The sequence below is a fragment of the Glycine max genome, chromosome 14 (genome assembly GCF_000004515.6).
Source record: "Glycine max cultivar Williams 82 chromosome 14, Glycine_max_v4.0, whole genome shotgun sequence".
Classification (NCBI taxonomy): domain Eukaryota; kingdom Viridiplantae; phylum Streptophyta; class Magnoliopsida; order Fabales; family Fabaceae; genus Glycine; species Glycine max.
In genome coordinates this window covers 21,065,410-21,083,307 of record NC_038250.2, presented here as the reverse complement: position 1 = coordinate 21,083,307, position 17,898 = coordinate 21,065,410, and the positions used below count along the sequence as shown (strand labels likewise).

The 17,898-nt window shown below is 41.1% G+C and overlaps 1 non-coding gene across 1 annotated transcript; it reads right to left on the bottom strand.

The window, feature by feature from the left end:
• Nucleotides 1-15,810: 15,810 nt before the first annotated feature.
• LOC112999493 (small nucleolar RNA R71) lies at nt 15,811-15,917 on the bottom strand. Its single transcript, XR_003264679.1, has one exon. It is a non-coding gene; the product is annotated as a small nucleolar RNA R71 (small nucleolar RNA).
• Nucleotides 15,918-17,898: the final 1,981 nt, after the last annotated feature.

Here is a 17,898-nt window from a genome sequence, read left to right as displayed (position 1 = left end):
TGAAGAAAATCCAAGCCGAGGTGCTTCCGTAACGCTTCCGAGATGTTTCCGTAAGCAAATCCGTGAAGGTTTTCGTCCGTTCTTCATCGTTCTTCATCCGTTCTTCGTTCTTCAACGGGTAAGTTTTCGAATCCGAGACTTTCAATTCATTTCTTGTTTTTTTAAGCTTTCATCTTTATTTCGTTCATTTTCGATTTCTTTTCTTCCGTCTTTAACGCGCTTTTACCGTTTATTTAAGTCGTTTTCTCACCTAATAAATGATAAAATGAATTTCAACCGATCATTTGTGTTGTAATCTCATTTAATCACTTTTAAAACGAAATCTAACCGATCGTTCACGCTATAACCTCGGTTAAACCAAAAAAAGTAAAATAATAATAAAATAATCAAAATACTTGAAAAATAATAATAAAATAATCAAAATATCTTTGAATAAAATAAATCAAAAAAATCAATCGGACGTTTTTCTTTGGAAGTTTCCTTGAATGAATTGATTAATAACCAAAGTGAAACTAAGACTAAAATAGACTCACAAATCAATTTTTGTCTGAAAAATCACTAAAAACCGTTTTAAGGTCCAACGCCTTAAACGGTCCTCTTTGCTTTTATCGGTTAACATGGATCGTTCAAAAGCATAAAATCAACATGTAACTTTATCGCTTTTGCAAGAACTACGTAGGTCTGATTTCCTCATCGCAATTGAGGATACGTAGGAGCAAAAGCCCCGCTTTTGTCGACCACCCCAAGAGATCGTTAATGGTCCAATGCCTTAACGTTTCTCTCCTTTCAAAAACAAGAGATCGTTAATGGTACAACGCCTTAACGTTTCTCTCCTTTCAAAATCAAAAGACCGTTTAATGGTCCAACACCTTAAATGACCTTTTGTTCAATAAAAACATATTTTGCAAAAAAGACAAAAACAACTTAACCAAACACTTTGTTCCGAAAGAACTACGTAGGTCTGATTTCCTCATCACAATTGAGGAATACGTAGGAGCAAAGGGAAAACACCCTTGTCGACCACAAAAAGAGAAAAATATAAAAAAAGGCATAAAAGATATAAGAACGTAAAGGGAACGTAAAAATCAAAGTCATGTTTGCACATTCGATTAAAGGCTGCCGTCCCTTGTGACGGACGTGTGGGGTGCTAACACCTTCCCCGTGCGTAAATACAACTCCCGAACCTTTCACTTAAAAGTTCGTAGATCGCGTCTTTTCCGGTTTTTTCGACGTTTTCCTCAAATAAACGTTGGTGGCGACTTCGCGCGTATTCCTTTCGTGGAACACACATCCCGCGAGTCACGCGTCGCCCTCCCGCCGAAGGGTAGGTTGCGACAATAGCCTAGCCTAATCCTGATCAAGCCTCGTCCGCAGATTCCTCTTGTAAGACTAAACTCAACCAAAACCGCATTAAGACACACATACACAACTAAGTTCTTGTACCCCGATTCCTCGTGAAAGTACAACAACTTAGCCCCGTACTATGAAGCGCTTTAGAATCAGACCAGTTTCCACTGTTGAATTACCCTAACAAAGCATGCATCTACGTGATCAAGGTAAAGGCATATTGGAATGAAAAGCAGATAGCACAGAGAACACACAAAACATCATTACATAGATAGAAATATATTTACATCAGGTACCTACAGGGAAGATCCAATAGAGGATTTAACTTTCCATGGTCCAGAAACCTCCTTTACAACACAGAGAAGAACAAGACAAAAGATTGCAAAAATACAAGTGGTGAGGATGTCTCCTTCACCTATAGGATCTCACAATCACTCACAAACTCATCTCAAGCTCTCAGAACGGCTTCTGCCTCAAACTCTCATCTCTGCAGATCTTCACACAACAAAATCTCTCAGAACTCTCTAGAACTTGGACCTTTCTCTCTCTAGAACTTCCTAAACATGCAAAAGCTTCAAGCCAAGGCCAGACTATTGTGTATGCAGAGGCTTCTCAAGAAAAAAATGCCAAACTCTCCCTCAAAAAATTTGATTTCAAGCTTAAATAGGTGGGTTGGTCCGTGCTCGCGCGCTTAGTGAAAATCTGAATCACTTAGCGCGCATAAGTGGATTTTGGCTTAGCGTGCTTCTCTCGCTTAGCGGATGAGCTGAAGCGGTGCGCTCAGTGAACCTGACAACTCATCTTCTTCTGGATTCTTCCTCGCGCTTAGCCACTGAGTGTCGTGCTTAGTGAATGCTCGCTAAGCTAGCAGATTGGCTTAGCGAGAAGGTGAAAACAACACTTTTTCCAATTTGCCTAATTAACCTGAAATTGAGAGAAATTGATTATTAAACACACAAAACAAAAGTATAAATTATCTACTACCTATATTTAGCAGAAAGTAATTATAATATTACAAAACAACTATAAATTGGAGAAGTTTGATACAATATACACAAGTTTTACACACAAAAGTTAGTCATTTTCACCGACTAACAATCTCGCATCCACTCGTGGAAAGACTTGATTACTGCCTTCATAAGGCAATATCAATATTGAAATTCTGATACTGGGGACAGATGTCGTACAGGATGTCACGACATCACGCTTCAGAACATGGAGATTATGTTTGACAGTGTGTACAGTTTAAACAAGTAAATAACACAAGAGAATTGTTAACCCAGTTCGGTGCAACCTCACCTACATCTGGGGGCTACCAAGCCAGGGAGGAAATCCACTAAAATAGTGTTAGTTCAAGGTCTAACAGCCACTGTTTACAACCTTCTCACCTAACCACTACCCGTGCGACCTCTACCTAAGAGCCACTCTTAGATATGAGAAACCCCGCTCACTCCCTCTCAATCACACTCCCGTGTTTACAAACAAATCAAATACACACCAGAGATTGCTCTCTGAACAATAGAGATCAACTCCACACAAACTACAGAGATCAACTCTACACACTTTAGAGATCAACTCTACACAAACTACAGAGATCAACTCTACACACTCAGGTCCAACACTCGATGTTAGGATAACATCAAGGTGGCTCACAAAAGACTCAAGTCCCAAAACTCACAAAATAACTCTTCAATCCCGGACTTGGTACAGAACTCGTGCAGCCTTCATGTTTATATAGCAGTCTGCGTTTCTGGGCTGCAACTTCTTGTGCTGGATGAGATCTATCATTTTCCTGAAAATCTGCACTTAAAGATCTAAAAGATACAGTTTGATCTTTTAGTTTTTATCTTTAATCTTTAATCCCTGAATGAACTCTTCTACTTTGAAATTCGAACTTTAATTATCTTTTAATTCGTTCCTAAAGATAGATCATCTAATCTCTTGCTAACTGCACAATAATCTGTTAAAGATATAACAGATTTATATGTCCAGTATTTTCGGGCCGGATGTCAGGACATCGTATCCGACATCGTGGATCCTGCAACTTCAATGCTTTTAGCAACTCCAGTATTTTCAGGCAGGATGTCCTGGACATTGTATCCGACATCGTGGATCCTGCAGCTTCAATGCTTTTAGCAATTCCAGTATTTTCAGGCAGGATGTCCTGGACATTGTATCCGACATCGTGGATCCTGCAGCTTCAATTCTTCATTTGACACTTTATCTTGCCTTGTGCATTGTGCAGCCCGATCTTATTCTTTGACATAACGTTGGACATCATGTGAAGCAACTCCAGCTTTCCTTCATTGTCTAAGTGCTTATGTTTTAACAAAATCTTAGCCAATCTTTTAAAACTCAGTAGAGCTAAGCACTAACAATCTCCCCCTTTGGCAAATTTTGTCTAAAACATACTTAGACACTTCCTGAGCAGGTACGAGCAGTTATGCAAGTGGGATCAACAACTTTCATTATCAGAGTAATCAAGCACAGCGGAAATTCAGCAAGTTGCAAGTCGTTTCCAGGATGTCAAGACATCTCACATGACATCAGCTTTCTGCTTCTGCTCCCCCTGTCTCCATGCTCTTACTGCAACATCTTCTATCAGCTACTAGTCTTTTCCAGGATGTCAAGACATCTCATGTGACATCAGCTTTTTGCTCCCCCTGTCTTCATGCTCTTACTGCAGCATCTTCTATCTGCTACTAGTAGCTTACATCAATCATCATCAGCAGCAGTCTCCCCCTCAAAGTCATATACATACAACTCCCCCTCAAAATCATGAATCATGCATACATCGTATCCTACTGCTCAAAATCATGCATAATAGCAAGCATAATACTATTACTCCCAAATCATGCATAACTATTACTCCCCCTTTTTAGACAGAATTTGACATAAGTAGAATGCTTGTACTTAAGGTGCAAATATTACAGACCCATAGTAAACCATTGTTCAAAGGGACATGCCCCTATAGCTAGTAAAAGGCAAAAAAAACATAAAGGTCTGATGATCATGGAGTGGCTTCAGAATCATCATCTGATTCAGTATCCTCTGCTGCATCTTCCTCTTCCTCTGCTGCAGCATCTTCTTCTTCCTCGGCTGCTTCTACTTCTTCCTCAGCTGCTTCTCCATCATCAATGCCACTTTCTGAGAGCCTTTTGATCAGCCGTTCCAGCTCCATCTTCTTCTCTGTGGTGGCTTTGATGGTTGCTTCCAGCACCTTGCATGTGTCCTTGAGTTCAGCAATCAAGGCATCCTTGGACACAGCACCTGAAGTAGCAGCTTTCCCTGATGTCGAGACAATGTCTGGGACATGTGTCCCCTCAAACAGTTTGTAATGCAGGGATAGAGGAGATTCTCTCTTCATCACAGAGTCAGTGTAGTTTAACATATTGAGATGTTGACTCAACATAATGCCACATAATACAGTTGGGAAGGCAATGGGTAATTTGATAGCAAAAGATTCTGAATGCTTAACAGTTTGATCAAAAATATAGTTTCCAAAATTAAATTTGGACTTGGTTCCAACAGCATACAGAAATTTACCCAAACCTGTGGCAACAGTGGATGTATGATTAGTGGGTACCCAGTTTGCAGCTCCAATCCTGTGCAGGATTGCATATTTCACACTTAGCTTCCCTGCAGACAGCTTCCCTTTCTTTGGCCAATGCTGGACTTGTTTGGCAGTGATTTCCTTGGCAATTTGATGCTCAGAAACAGCAATATCCACCACTCCATCTGTTGGTCTGTCCAGGTATTTGTTGATCACAGCAGGGGAGAATCTAACACACTTTCCTCTGACAAACACTTTCTGATAATCATCACTTTTTCTGTTTGTTATGTCAGAGGGAATGTTGACAATGAATTCCCTGACTAGGCCTTCATAACAGTCTCCCAACTTGGTGACTGTCTTCAGTAGTCCAGCAGCCTTGATGAGGTCCATGGTCTCCTTGCAATCCAAGGCATCTCTTCCCAGTTCTCTTTCAACCGCAAGTCTGCGTTGATACACATATTTCCACTTTTCAACATTGCCAATGGAGTGGAAAGAGATGTTGTCCAATGGTGCATCAGGAACATTTCCAGGCACCTTTCTCCCAGATTTCTTGGCCCTCTTTGATGTCGAGACATCTAGTTCGACATCATCATCAGAATCGGATGAGGAAATTTCTTTCCTCTTCTTGGAGGGGATTGCAACCTTGCTCCTTCTGGATGTGGTAGGAGTGATTGGAGTGCTCTTCTTATGGGCCATAGTTTTGATTCGTCCAGACCTCTTGATGGGGGTTTTTCCCTTTCTGCTTTGTAGTCTTTCTGCAATGCCAGGTGCCAACTTGTTGGCAATGGGTTCCTCATCAGATTCTACCTCTTCAAGGTCAATGAGGTCACCTGGAGCAGGTTCTGGTGCCCTTGGTGCAGGGGTCTTCTCTGTGGCTTGATCTTCTTCTTCTGTTGATTCCTCTTCACTGGGTGAAGGGAGGGCTTCAGCATTTGGAGCGGAAGATGTCGGAACATCTTTCTCAGCATCAGGCACAGAAACATTCGGGGTGGAGGATGTTGTAGCATCTTCACCAGCATCAGGAACAGAGGCGTCTTTCAAAATGCTACTCACAATACTGCGGATCTTCTTATCCATCTCTGGGTCTACTTCCCTAGGACTTGTTGCAATGCTAGGGTTTTCAGAAATCTTCACTCCCTGTTGTCGTTTAGGAACCAGTTTTTCAGGAACATGGGCTTGACCAGGAATCATCTGTATGGGCTGAATATTGAATTCAGGTCGTTCCTGGTTTGATGGTGCTTTGGTGGATGATGGGGATGATGGTACAGAGGGTGAACCAGGAGCTGAAGTTTCTTTTGGTGAGGTAGCCATGGAAATGCAGAGCCTTAGGAATGATTTCGCAAATTTCTGAGAGCTGTTGGGGAATGCTGAAAACGAGATTACCACGAAAATATAAGTTTGAATGAGGAATGTAGAGGGACGTGTGAAGCAACGGTCGAATTTGCTTTGGTTCAGTAGTGAACGTGCTATTAATGTTAAGTGAGACGTTTGAGCACGTTCAGATAGCAGTAGTTGCTATAATTCCTCTAGCAGACAAATGCCCAGCTTGCCCCTCAGTTTTTCTAACTGATTTGCATCCAATGCCTTTGTGAAAATATCTGCTATTTGTTCCTCAGTGTCAACATGCTCCAGTGTGATAACTTTATCATCAACAAGCTCTCTGATATAGTGATGTCTAATGTCAATGTGCTTGGTTCTGCTGTGTTGCACAGGATTTTTAGAAATATTAATAGCACTCAAGTTGTCACAGTATAATGTCATGACATCTTGTTCGACATTGTACTCCTTGAGCATCTGCTTCATCCAAACTAGTTGTGAACAGCTGCTTCCTGCTGCAATATACTCTGCTTCTGCAGTAGATAGGGACACACAATTCTGCTTCTTGCTGAACCATGAAATAAGATTGTTGCCCAGATAGAAGCATCCACCAGAAGTGCTTTTTCTGTCATCTGCACTTCCAGCCCAATCAGCATCACAATACCCAACCAGCATTGAATCTGAACAATGACAGTACATAATCCCATAGTCACTGGTGCCATTTACATATTTCAGAATTCTCTTTACTTGAGTCATGTGACTTATCTTAGGATTGGCTTGATATCTTGCACAAACACCTACTGCATAGGTGATGTCGGGTCTGCTAGCTGTTAAATATAGTAAGCTCCCAATCATGCTTCTGTACAGACTTTGATCAACACTGGTGCCAGCTTCATCTTTTGACAGCTTCAAGTGAGTAGGTGCAGGTGTTCTTTTATGGCTGACATTCTCCATCCCAAACTTCTTGACAATGTTCTTTGCATACTTGCTTTGTGAGAGGAATATGGAGTCTTCCATCTGCTTCACTTGGAGTCCCAGAAAATAAGTCAGCTCTCCAACAAGACTCATCTCAAATTCAGATTGCATCTGTTGGACAAAATGTCGAAGCATCTCATTCGACATCCCTCCAAACACAATGTCATCAACATATATCTGTGCTATCATCAAGTTATCAGCATCTTGTTTGACAAAGAGAGTCTTGTCAATTCCTCCCTTCCTATACCCTTGCTGAGTAAGGAACTCTGTTAGCCTTTCATACCAAGCTCTTGGAGCTTGCTTCAATCCATAGAGAGCTTTCTTGAGCCTGTATACATGATCTGGATGAGTTGGATCTACAAATCCCTTTGGCTGCTCCACATAGGCTTCTTCATTCAGGTATCCATTCAGCAACGCGCTCTTCACATCCATTTGGTACAGCTTGAATTTGAGGATGCAAGCTACACCAAGTAACAATCTGATGGATTCAAGTCTAGCAACAGGAGCGAACGTTTCATCAAAGTCTACACCTTCAATCTGAGTGTAGCCTTGAGCAACAAGTCTGGCCTTGTTCCTGGTTATAACACCTTCTTCATTGGTTTTGTTCTTGAAGATCCACTTGGTGCCAATCACATTAGTTCCCTCGGGTCTCGGAACTAGCTCCCAGACTTCATTCCTTTTGAATTGCTCCAATTCTTCTTGCATAGCATTGATCCAGAACTCATCAGCCAGTGCCTCTTTCACATTCTTGGGCTCAATTTTGGAGACAAAACATGAGTTGGAGACAATCTCAATCTCCCTTGATCTTGTAGTGACTCCTCTGTTTGGATCTCCTATAATCAGCTCCTTGGGGTGCATCTTCTGGATTCTAATGGAGGGTCTCTTGTCGGGTTGGTTGATGTTTGATTCATCTGTAGCAGAATCAAAGTTTTCTGCATTCTCTGCACGTTTAGCTGTATCTGCCACATTGTCTCCCGATGTTCTGACATCTTCTTCGACATCCTTCTTTCTTGCTGGAGTTAGATCATCAACAACCACATTGATGGATTCCATCACAGTTCTGGTTCTGGAGTTGAATACTCTATATGCTCTGCTGTTTGTAGAGTATCCCAGGAATATTCCTGCATCACTCTTGGGATCCATCTTTCTCCTTTGCTCTCTATCTGCCAAAATGTAACATGGGCTTCCAAAGATGTGAAAGTGCTTGACAGTTGGCTTCCTCCCTTTCCAGATTTCATACAGTGTGGTTGAAGTCCCTCTTCTAAGTGTGACTCTGTTGTGGATGTAGCATGCTGTGTTTATGGCTTCAGCCCAGAGATTATAGGGAAGTTCTTTGGCATGAAGCATGACCCTAGCAACCTCTTGCAAAGTCCTGTTCTTCCTCTCAACTATGCCATTCTGTTGTGGTGTAATGGCTGCAGAGAACTCATGAGTGATGCCTTCAGATGTGCAGTATTCAGTAAACTTGCTGTTTTCAAACTCTCTGCCATGGTCACTCCTGATTCTCTTGATGACACAGTCTTTTTCTCTTTGAAGCCTTAGACTCAACTCCTTGAATACTTCAAAGGTGTCTGATTTCTCTCTGATAAAGTTGACCCAGGTAAATCTGGAGAAATCATCCACAACAACATAAGCATACCTCTTTCCTCCAAGGCTTTCAACTTGCATAGGCCCCATCAAGTCCATGTGAAGTAGTTCCAGCACCCTGGTCGTGGTCTGATGTTGAAGCTTCTGGTGGGACATCTTGACTTGCTTTCCAATCTGACATTCACCACAGATTCTGCCTTCTTCTATTTTCAGATTGGGAATGCCTCTAACAGCACCTTTGTCAATGATTTTCTTCATGCCTCTTAAGTGCAGATGTCCAAATCTTTGATGCCATATTTTGACTTCATCTTCTTTGGAGAATAGGCATGTGGAGGAGTAACTGGTTTCTTGAGGTGTCCATAGGTAACAGTTGTCCTTTGATCTGCTGCCCTTCATTAGGACTTCACTCTTCTCATTTGTCACCAAGCATTCTGACTTTGTGAAGTTTACATTGAATCCTTCATCACATAGCTGACTGATGCTGATCAAGTTTGCAGTCAGTCCCTTCACCAGCAGTACTTTGTCCAGACTAGGAAGTCCATCATGGACTAGCTTTCCCATTCCAGTGATCTTTCCTTTAGAACCATCTCCAAATGTCACATAGCTAGTGGAGCAAGGTTCAATGTTCACCAGGAATTCTTTGACTCCTGTCATGTGTCTGGAACAGCCGCTATCTAGGTACCAATCTTCCTTAGCTGATGCTCTAAGTGAAGTATGAACAACAAGACTGACCATCTTGTGTTTTGGAACCCACATCATCTTCTGTCTGCTGCTGCTACTTTGAGATCCATGATGTGGATGGCCATGTAGATGATAGCAAAAGGGCTTTATGTGACCATACTTGCCACAGTAGTGACACCTCCACTTCTTTCTTTTACTTCTTTTACTCTTTTTCTGCTGCGTTCCATGATGTCGAGACCGATGTTGTGACATCGTGGCTCCAGTGCTGTTTTTGGCAGGAACAAATCCTGTCATGGTTATTCTGCCAGCAGATTTATGATTAAACCCAAGTCCTCTCTGGTTTCCAACATTCTTCCCAAGCTGTAGCACCTCATCAAGCATATCTGAGCCTTTATTCAGCATCTTTATTGATTTGGTCATGTTTTCCAGTTTAGAGTTCAGAAAACCGACTTCTCCTTTAAGCTCAGAGATCTCCTCTTCATGTGCCTCCTTCTCAGCTTCCAGATTTGCAATGACCTTCTTCAGTTGTGCTTCCTGCTGAAGAATCTTCTCACTTTTGATGCATAATTCTCTATAGGATATAGCAAGCTCATCAAAAGTGATTTCACTATCTGTATCACTTGAATCTTCAGCAGATTCAAATCTCCCAGTGAGTGCATTCACATCTCTGTCAGAATCACTTTCTTGTTCACTCTCTGTATCATCAGACCGACATACAGAAAGTCCTTTCCTCTGCTTCTTGAGATGAGTGGAACATTCAGCTATGATGTGTCCATAGCCTTTACACCCATGGCATTGAATTCCTTTGCTGTGACTGGGCTTTTCATCTGATCTTTTCTGGTCTTTACTACCTTTCCTGATGTCGAAAGGGATGTTCTGGACATGTGGTTTCTGCCTCCTGTCCATTCTGTTCAGCACTTTGTTGAACTGCTTTCCAAGGAGCACAACTGCATTAGCCAGTCCTTCATCAGTATCCAGGTCATACTCATCTTCTTCTCCTTCATCATTGGACACGAACGCCAAGTTCTTGCTCTTCTTTTCAGCCCTATCCGAGAGTCCTAGCTCAAAGGTTTGAAGGGAACCAATGAGTTCATCTACTCTCATGTTGCAAATGTCTTGGGCCTCCTCTATTGCAGTGACTTTCATGTCAAATCTCTTAGGCAAGGATCTGAGGATCTTTCTCACCAGCTTTTCATCTGTCATCCTCTCTCCCAAGGCAGTGCAAGCATTGGCAATTTCAAGAATGTTCATGTGGAAGTCATGAATACATTCTTCCTCCTTCATCTTCAGATTTTCGAATTTTGTAGCCAATAGTTGCAATCTGGACATCTTCACTTTGGAGGTTCCTTCATGAGTGGTTTTCAGGATCTCCCATGCATCTTTGGCCACTGTGCATGTGTTGATCAGTCTGAAGATATTCTTGTCAACTCCATTGAATAGAGCATTCAAAGCTTTGGAGTTTCCAAGTGCCAATTCGTCTTCTTCTTTAGTCCAGTCTTCTTCTGGCTTCAATTCATTAGAGGGCTTTCCTTCTGTGTCCAGCATCTTGGGATGTTCCCAGCCTTTGATGACAGCTTTCCAGGTTCTGCTATCCAGTGATTTGAGGAAGGCCACCATTCTTGCTTTCCAGTATTCATAGTTGGTTCCATCAAGAATTGGTGGTCTGTTCACTGGTCCTCCTTCTTTCTCCATGTTCATCAGAATTTATCTCCCTAGATCTCACTCAGTGATTTCGAGTGCCCGCTCTGATACCAATTGAAATTCTGATACTGGGGACAGATGTCGTACAGGATGTCACGACATCACGCTTCAGAACATGGAGATTATGTTTGACAGTGTGTACAGTTTAAACAAGTAAATAACACAAGAGAATTGTTAACCCAGTTCGGTGCAACCTCACCTACATCTGGGGGCTACCAAGCCAGGGAGGAAATCCACTAAAATAGTGTTAGTTCAAGGTCTAACAGCCACTGTTTACAACCTTCTCACCTAACCACTACCCGTGCGACCTCTACCTAAGAGCCACTCTTAGATATGAGAAACCCCGCTCACTCCCTCTCAATCACACTCCCGTGTTTACAAACAAATCAAATACACACCAGAGATTGCTCTCTGAACAATAGAGATCAACTCCACACAAACTACAGAGATCAACTCTACACACTTTAGAGATCAACTCTACACAAACTACAGAGATCAACTCTACACACTCAGGTCCAACACTCGATGTTAGGATAACATCAAGGTGGCTCACAAAAGACTCAAGTCCCAAAACTCACAAAATAACTCTTCAATCCCGGACTTGGTACAGAACTCGTGCAGCCTTCATGTTTATATAGCAGTCTGCGTTTCTGGGCTGCAACTTCTTGTGCTGGAAGAGATCTATCATTTTCCTGAAAATCTGCACTTAAAGATCTAAAAGATACAGTTTGATCTTTTAGTTTTTATCTTTAATCTTTAATCCCTGAACGAACTCTTCTACTTTGAAATTCGAACTTTAATTATCTTTTAATTCGTTCCTAAAGATAGATCATCTAATCTCTTGCTAACTGCACAATAATCTGTTAAAGATATAACAGATTTATATGTCCAGTATTTTCGGGCCGGATGTCAGGACATCGTATCCGACATCGTGGATCCTGCAACTTCAATGCTTTTAGCAACTCCAGTATTTTCAGGCAGGATGTCCTGGACATTGTATCCGACATCGTGGATCCTGCAGCTTCAATGCTTTTAGCAATTCCAGTATTTTCAGGCAGGATGTCCTGGACATTGTATCCGACATCGTGGATCCTGCAGCTTCAATTCTTCATTTGACACTTTATCTTGCCTTGTGCATTGTGCAGCCCGATCTTATTCTTTGACATAACGTTGGACATCATGTGCAGCAACTCCAGCTTTCCTTCATTGTCTAAGTGCTTATGTTTTAACAAAATCTTAGCCAATCTTTTAAAACTCAGTAGAGCTAAGCACTAACAAATATAACACTAACACGGCTCCCGATAGGACTCAACTACAGAACATGAGCAAATGGGAACATGAATCATTCAAGGAGTACGCCCAAAGATGGAGGGATTTGGTGGCTCAGGTGGCACCCCCTATGGTTGAAAGGGAAATGATCACCATGATAGTAGACACTCTGCCAGTGTTCTACTATGAGAAGTTGGTAGGCTACATGCCCTCTAGCTTTGCGGATCTAGTATTCATGGGCGAAAGGATAGAGGTAGGCTTAAAAAGGGGGAAGTTTGACTATGTCTCTGCTCCCAACATGAGCAACAGAAGATCTGGGCCAACTAGGGAAAAAAGAAAAGAATGGGATACTCATGCCGTGACCTCGGCTCCTGCTTGGTCGAAATTCCAACAAAACCCTCATAATACTCACTAGTATGCTCAACACCATTTGAGTTTTTTGACCCACGCTGGAAGCTCATCCAACTCAGTGCTCGCCCAGCAAAGGGCGTCCAACCCATCACAATGAGCCCCTACTCAGACCTCGGCTCCGACGCACCCTCGCCCCGCCAGCGAGGCCAATCCTGGCATGAATTCCAACACGGGGAGAAACCCTCTAGTAAAGAAGCTTCTGGAGTTTTCCCCAATTTTCATGTCATACATAGACTTATTTCCATCCTTAATCACCATCCAGTTGGCATTGGTGACTCCCGAGAAGATTTACCAGTCTCCCTTCCCAAAGTGGTACAACCCCAACACGGCATTCGATCGAGCAGTGCGTGGCCCTTAAGCCCAAAGTGCAAAGCTTGATTGACGCGGGATGGCTAACTTTCCAAGAAGATAACCTAAATGTAAAGATGAACCCACTCGCCAATCATGGAGAATTGATGTGCCATTATTTTCTCCTATTTCTTAAACCATTTTGTCACCAATTTAATTATTGATTAACTCTAATTGTCAAATTTATTATTCAGTTTTATCAATTGGGCCCACTTGACTAATTTGGTGTTTTTAATTCAATTTCAGGATAATTATAAGCAATTGGGCTGAGCCAGATTGGACTTGAAGAGAACAGACAATTTTATTAGATTTCGTCTAATTTCATTTTATTGCGTTCAGTTTTTATTTCGTTTTAGGCCGAAATAATGTAATCAGGCCCAATGACTTTGAGTGACCCTATTAAATACCACAACCTTGGGATTTGTAAAAGGCTATTTTGATATATACTATTCTATTATTCAGGAGAGAATACCTAATTTGAGTGCATGGAGTTTTAGGGTTTTACGTTTTTAGCTCTGTATTACTGTTCACGTGAATGCATTTTCCTTTTTCTGCTTTCAATTGCAATTTCTTTTTTGTTCCTTTTTCTGCCTTTAGCTTCATTTATGTTTTCTACCTTTAGCTTCATTTACATTTTTTGCCTTTAGCTTCATTTAAGTTTTCTGCTTTTGTTGAACTTATGGAAGGCTAAATTTCTAGTGTTGTTTCCCTCCGAGGATGAAGCGTAACTCTCTTTGAGGTTCTGTTTTTAATGTTGCTCTCCTATCGGTTTTCCCTTCACCAATTAACCCACATGCGTTCTGTTAATCTATACACGCTTCGTGTTCAATTAATTGCCTCTGTGCTTAAATTACGTTCGTGCTTAATGAACAAGGGGTTAATTGGTATATGTGTTGCTTAATCACATAATGACAACCCTAAGTTGATTTTCACTTAGTAAATTAAATTAGGGTTGGATTAAGTGGTTAACTGCTAAGGGTGAAATCCTCATAACCTAGGATAAGAGAATGGCTTTTGAATCAGAGGAAACAACAGATTTATAATACTATTAATTTTGTATTCCAATCTGCTTGTTCTTTAATTCACAAAACAAACACCCCCCAATTGTTACTATTATAACGAAGCATATTATGAACATTTGGTTAGTCATTGCTCGTTGAGAAACGACCTAGGATCACTTCTTAGTTATTGCATTCTGATGTTTATTTGATTCGGGTATGGCCTTGATCAAATTTGGCGCCGTTGCCGGGGAGCAGTGGTCCAAAAGTTCATAATAGCTTGTGATTCGTGTTTTATGTTTAGTTGTTTTACGTTTAATTCTTTTGTTTAGTGTGTTCGTGTTGTGTTAGTGTGTTGTGTTAGTGCGTTGTTCTATTTTGCAATTTAGTAGTACCCCTTGTTCAGCTTTTCCCCTATTTCAGTTTTATGTTTTGCTGAGAATAATGCTTAGTGACAGAATTAGAGACTGATTTTGTTTTACTGTTCACACATCATTAGATTAGTGACTGAATTAGTGACTGCTGCTTACAATTTAATTGGTGATTTTTGTTTTGATAGTTAGGGTTGTTATTTTTGGCTGATTTTTTGTGTGGTAGGTTCTTCAGACTCATATCTTGTGTGAAAAATACCAGGAACACTTGTTGTGGCTGGATTAGAGAGATTCAAACAAATTTCAGAACTTGTGTTTAGCAAAACTTCAAATGGCCATAACTTTTGCTCCGGGTATCAGAATGACTATTATTATATATGAATTTGGGGTAGAAAAAAATTTCCCATACTATGGAAACCCAGCAGAGCTCGGTTGAGGTCTCTAACTAGCCATAATCGCCTGTTTACTAGTTTTTTTTATTATTTATTTTTCAAGTTTTATTGTTTTATTTTTCTAAACTTTCCTTAGGCATTTTCCATAGTTAGACTTTGAATTTTTGTCTGAAAATTTTTGTGCTATCTTTTCATGATTTTAGGGTGTTGCTCACAAAATTTCATCTCATTTGGATATTGTTTGAGTATAGCTATAGTTTTAACCCACCTCTTTTGCCCTGTTTGAGAAACACATGAACTGCTGCATACAGTGCATAACTAGAGGCAACCTAGGTAACTTACAACCCTTTGATCCTGAAATAGATAGAACATTTCATAGATTAGTTAGGCATAGTGTGCATCTTGAGCATTCTGTTACTAGTGAGTTTGAGCATTCTGTTGTTGGTAATTTTGAACACTCTGATTTTGAACATTCTGAAAATATGGCTCAACCTCCACCTCGTGAGAGGACTCTAAGGGAAATGACTGCACCTGATTTCACTTATAAAAGCTTATGCATTCAATACCCTGATGAGGATGTCCCATATGTTCTTAAAACTGGACTGATACACTTGTTGCCCAAGTTTCATGGTCTTGCAGGTGAAGACCCTCATAAACATCTGAAAAAATTCCATATTGTCTGCTCCACCATGAAACCTCCAGCTGTCTAAGAAGATCACATCTTCCTAAAGGCCTTTCCTTATTCTTTGGAGGGAGTGGCAAAAGATTGGCTGTATTACCTTGCTCCAAGGTCCATTACGAGTTGGGATGACCTAAAGAGAGTGTTCTTAGAGAAATTTTTCCCTGCTTCTAGAACCACTGCCATCGGAAAGGATATTTCAGGCATCCATCAACTCAGTGGAGAAAGCCTATATGAATACTGGGAAAGATTCAAAAAATTATGCGCCAGCTGCCTTCATCACTAGATTTTTGAGCAACTTCTTCTTTAATATTTTTATGAAGGACTGAGTAACAAGGAGAGAAGTATGATTGATGCAACCAGTGGAGGAGCCCTTGGAGACATGACCCCTGCTAAAGCCAGGAATTTAATTGAGAAGATGGTTTCCAACTCCCAGTAATTTAGTGCCAGAAATGATGCTATTGTCATTAGAGGAGTGCATGAAGTAGCCACGAATTCATCTTCATCAGCTGAAACTAAGAAGCTTGAAGGTAAACTAGATGCCTTGGTTAACCTAGTAACCCAACCGGCCTTGAATCAGAAATCTGTACCTGTCGCAAGAGTCTGTGGTTTATGCTCCTCTGCCGACCACCATACACACCTTTGCCCTTTTATGCAGCATTCTGGAGCAACTGAGCAACGTAAAGCTTATGCTGCAAATATTTACAATAGACCTCCTCAACCTCAGCAGCAAAAGCAACCACAATAGAACAATTATGACCTCTCCAGCAACAGATACAATCCCGAATGGAGGAATCACCGAAATCTCAGATGGTCCAGCCCTCAACAACAACAGCAGCCTGCTCATTCCTTCCAAAATGCTGCTGGTCCAAGCAGGCCATACGTTTCTCCTCCAATGCAACAACAACAAATACAACAGCAGCCACAGCCACAACCACCGCAACAACAACAACCACAACAACAGAGGCAACAATCAACTGAGGCCCCTTCTCAACCTTCCTTGGAGGAGTTAGTGAGGCAAATGACAATACAAAATATGCAATTTCAGCAAGAGACAAGAGCCTCCATTCAGAGTTTGAAAAATCAGATGGGGTAGATGGCCACTCAGTTGAACCAAGCTCAGTCCCAAAATTCGGACAAGCTGCCTTCTCGAGCTGTACAGAATCCGAGAAACGTGAGTGCCATCACCTTGAGGTCTGGTGAGCAAACTGAAGTGCCTATCCCAGTAGCAGAACCTACACCTGAAAGAGAGAAGGAGATAGATGCACAAAAGAGACAGCCTCCTGACCATGCAGGACCTTCTTCTAGCAATTCTGATGTACGACAGCCTCCTATTCCTCTTCCATTTCCACCTAGACCAATTCCTAACAAAAAGATGGAAGAGATAGATAAGGAGACCTTGGAGACTTTCAGGAAGGTAGAAGTGAATATACCTCTGCTTGATGCCCTCAAACAGATTCCAAGATATGCCAAGTTTTTAAAGGAGCTGTGCACCCACAAGAGGAAGCTTAAAGGAAATGAAAGAATTAGCATGGGCAGAAACGTGTTCGCATTGATAGGTAAATCTGTTCCTCACATTCCTCAGAAATGTAAAGATCCAGGTACTTTCTGTGTACCTTGCAGTATTGGGAACAATAATTTTAGGAATGCCATGCAAGACTTAGGAGAATCAGTAAGTGTTATGCCTCTATCTATTTTCAATTCTCTATCTCTTGGACCTTGGCAATCCACAGATGTGGTAATTCATTTGGCAAATAGAAGTGTTGCTTACCCTGCAAGTTTCATAGAAGATGTACTAGTGAGGGTTGGTGAACTTATTTTCCCTATTGATTTTTATGTTCTTGATATGGAAGAGGGATTCTCCCATGGTTCAGTTCCAATTATTTTAGGCAGGCCATTTATGAAAATAGCCCGAACCAAAATAGATGTTTATGCAGGCACATTGTCTATGGAATTTGGTGATATTGTTGTTCATTTTAACATTCTTGATGCCATGAAACATCCATCTGAAGATCATTCTGTTTTCTGTGATGAGATAATTGACCAACTTGTTGATGAATATATGTTTGATGTTCTTTCTATGCATGGTAACAAACATCCATTTGAGTCTGATCTACATAATTGTCATTTTTCATGCATTGAATCTGAGGTTGAATTGGATCCAGAATATGATCTTTATGCTGGCAGTAATGTTAAATTTGAGCCTGGTTCTGATTTTTTGGGTGTTGTACCTTTTGAGGTTGATTTTGTAGAATCAGAATGCACTAAC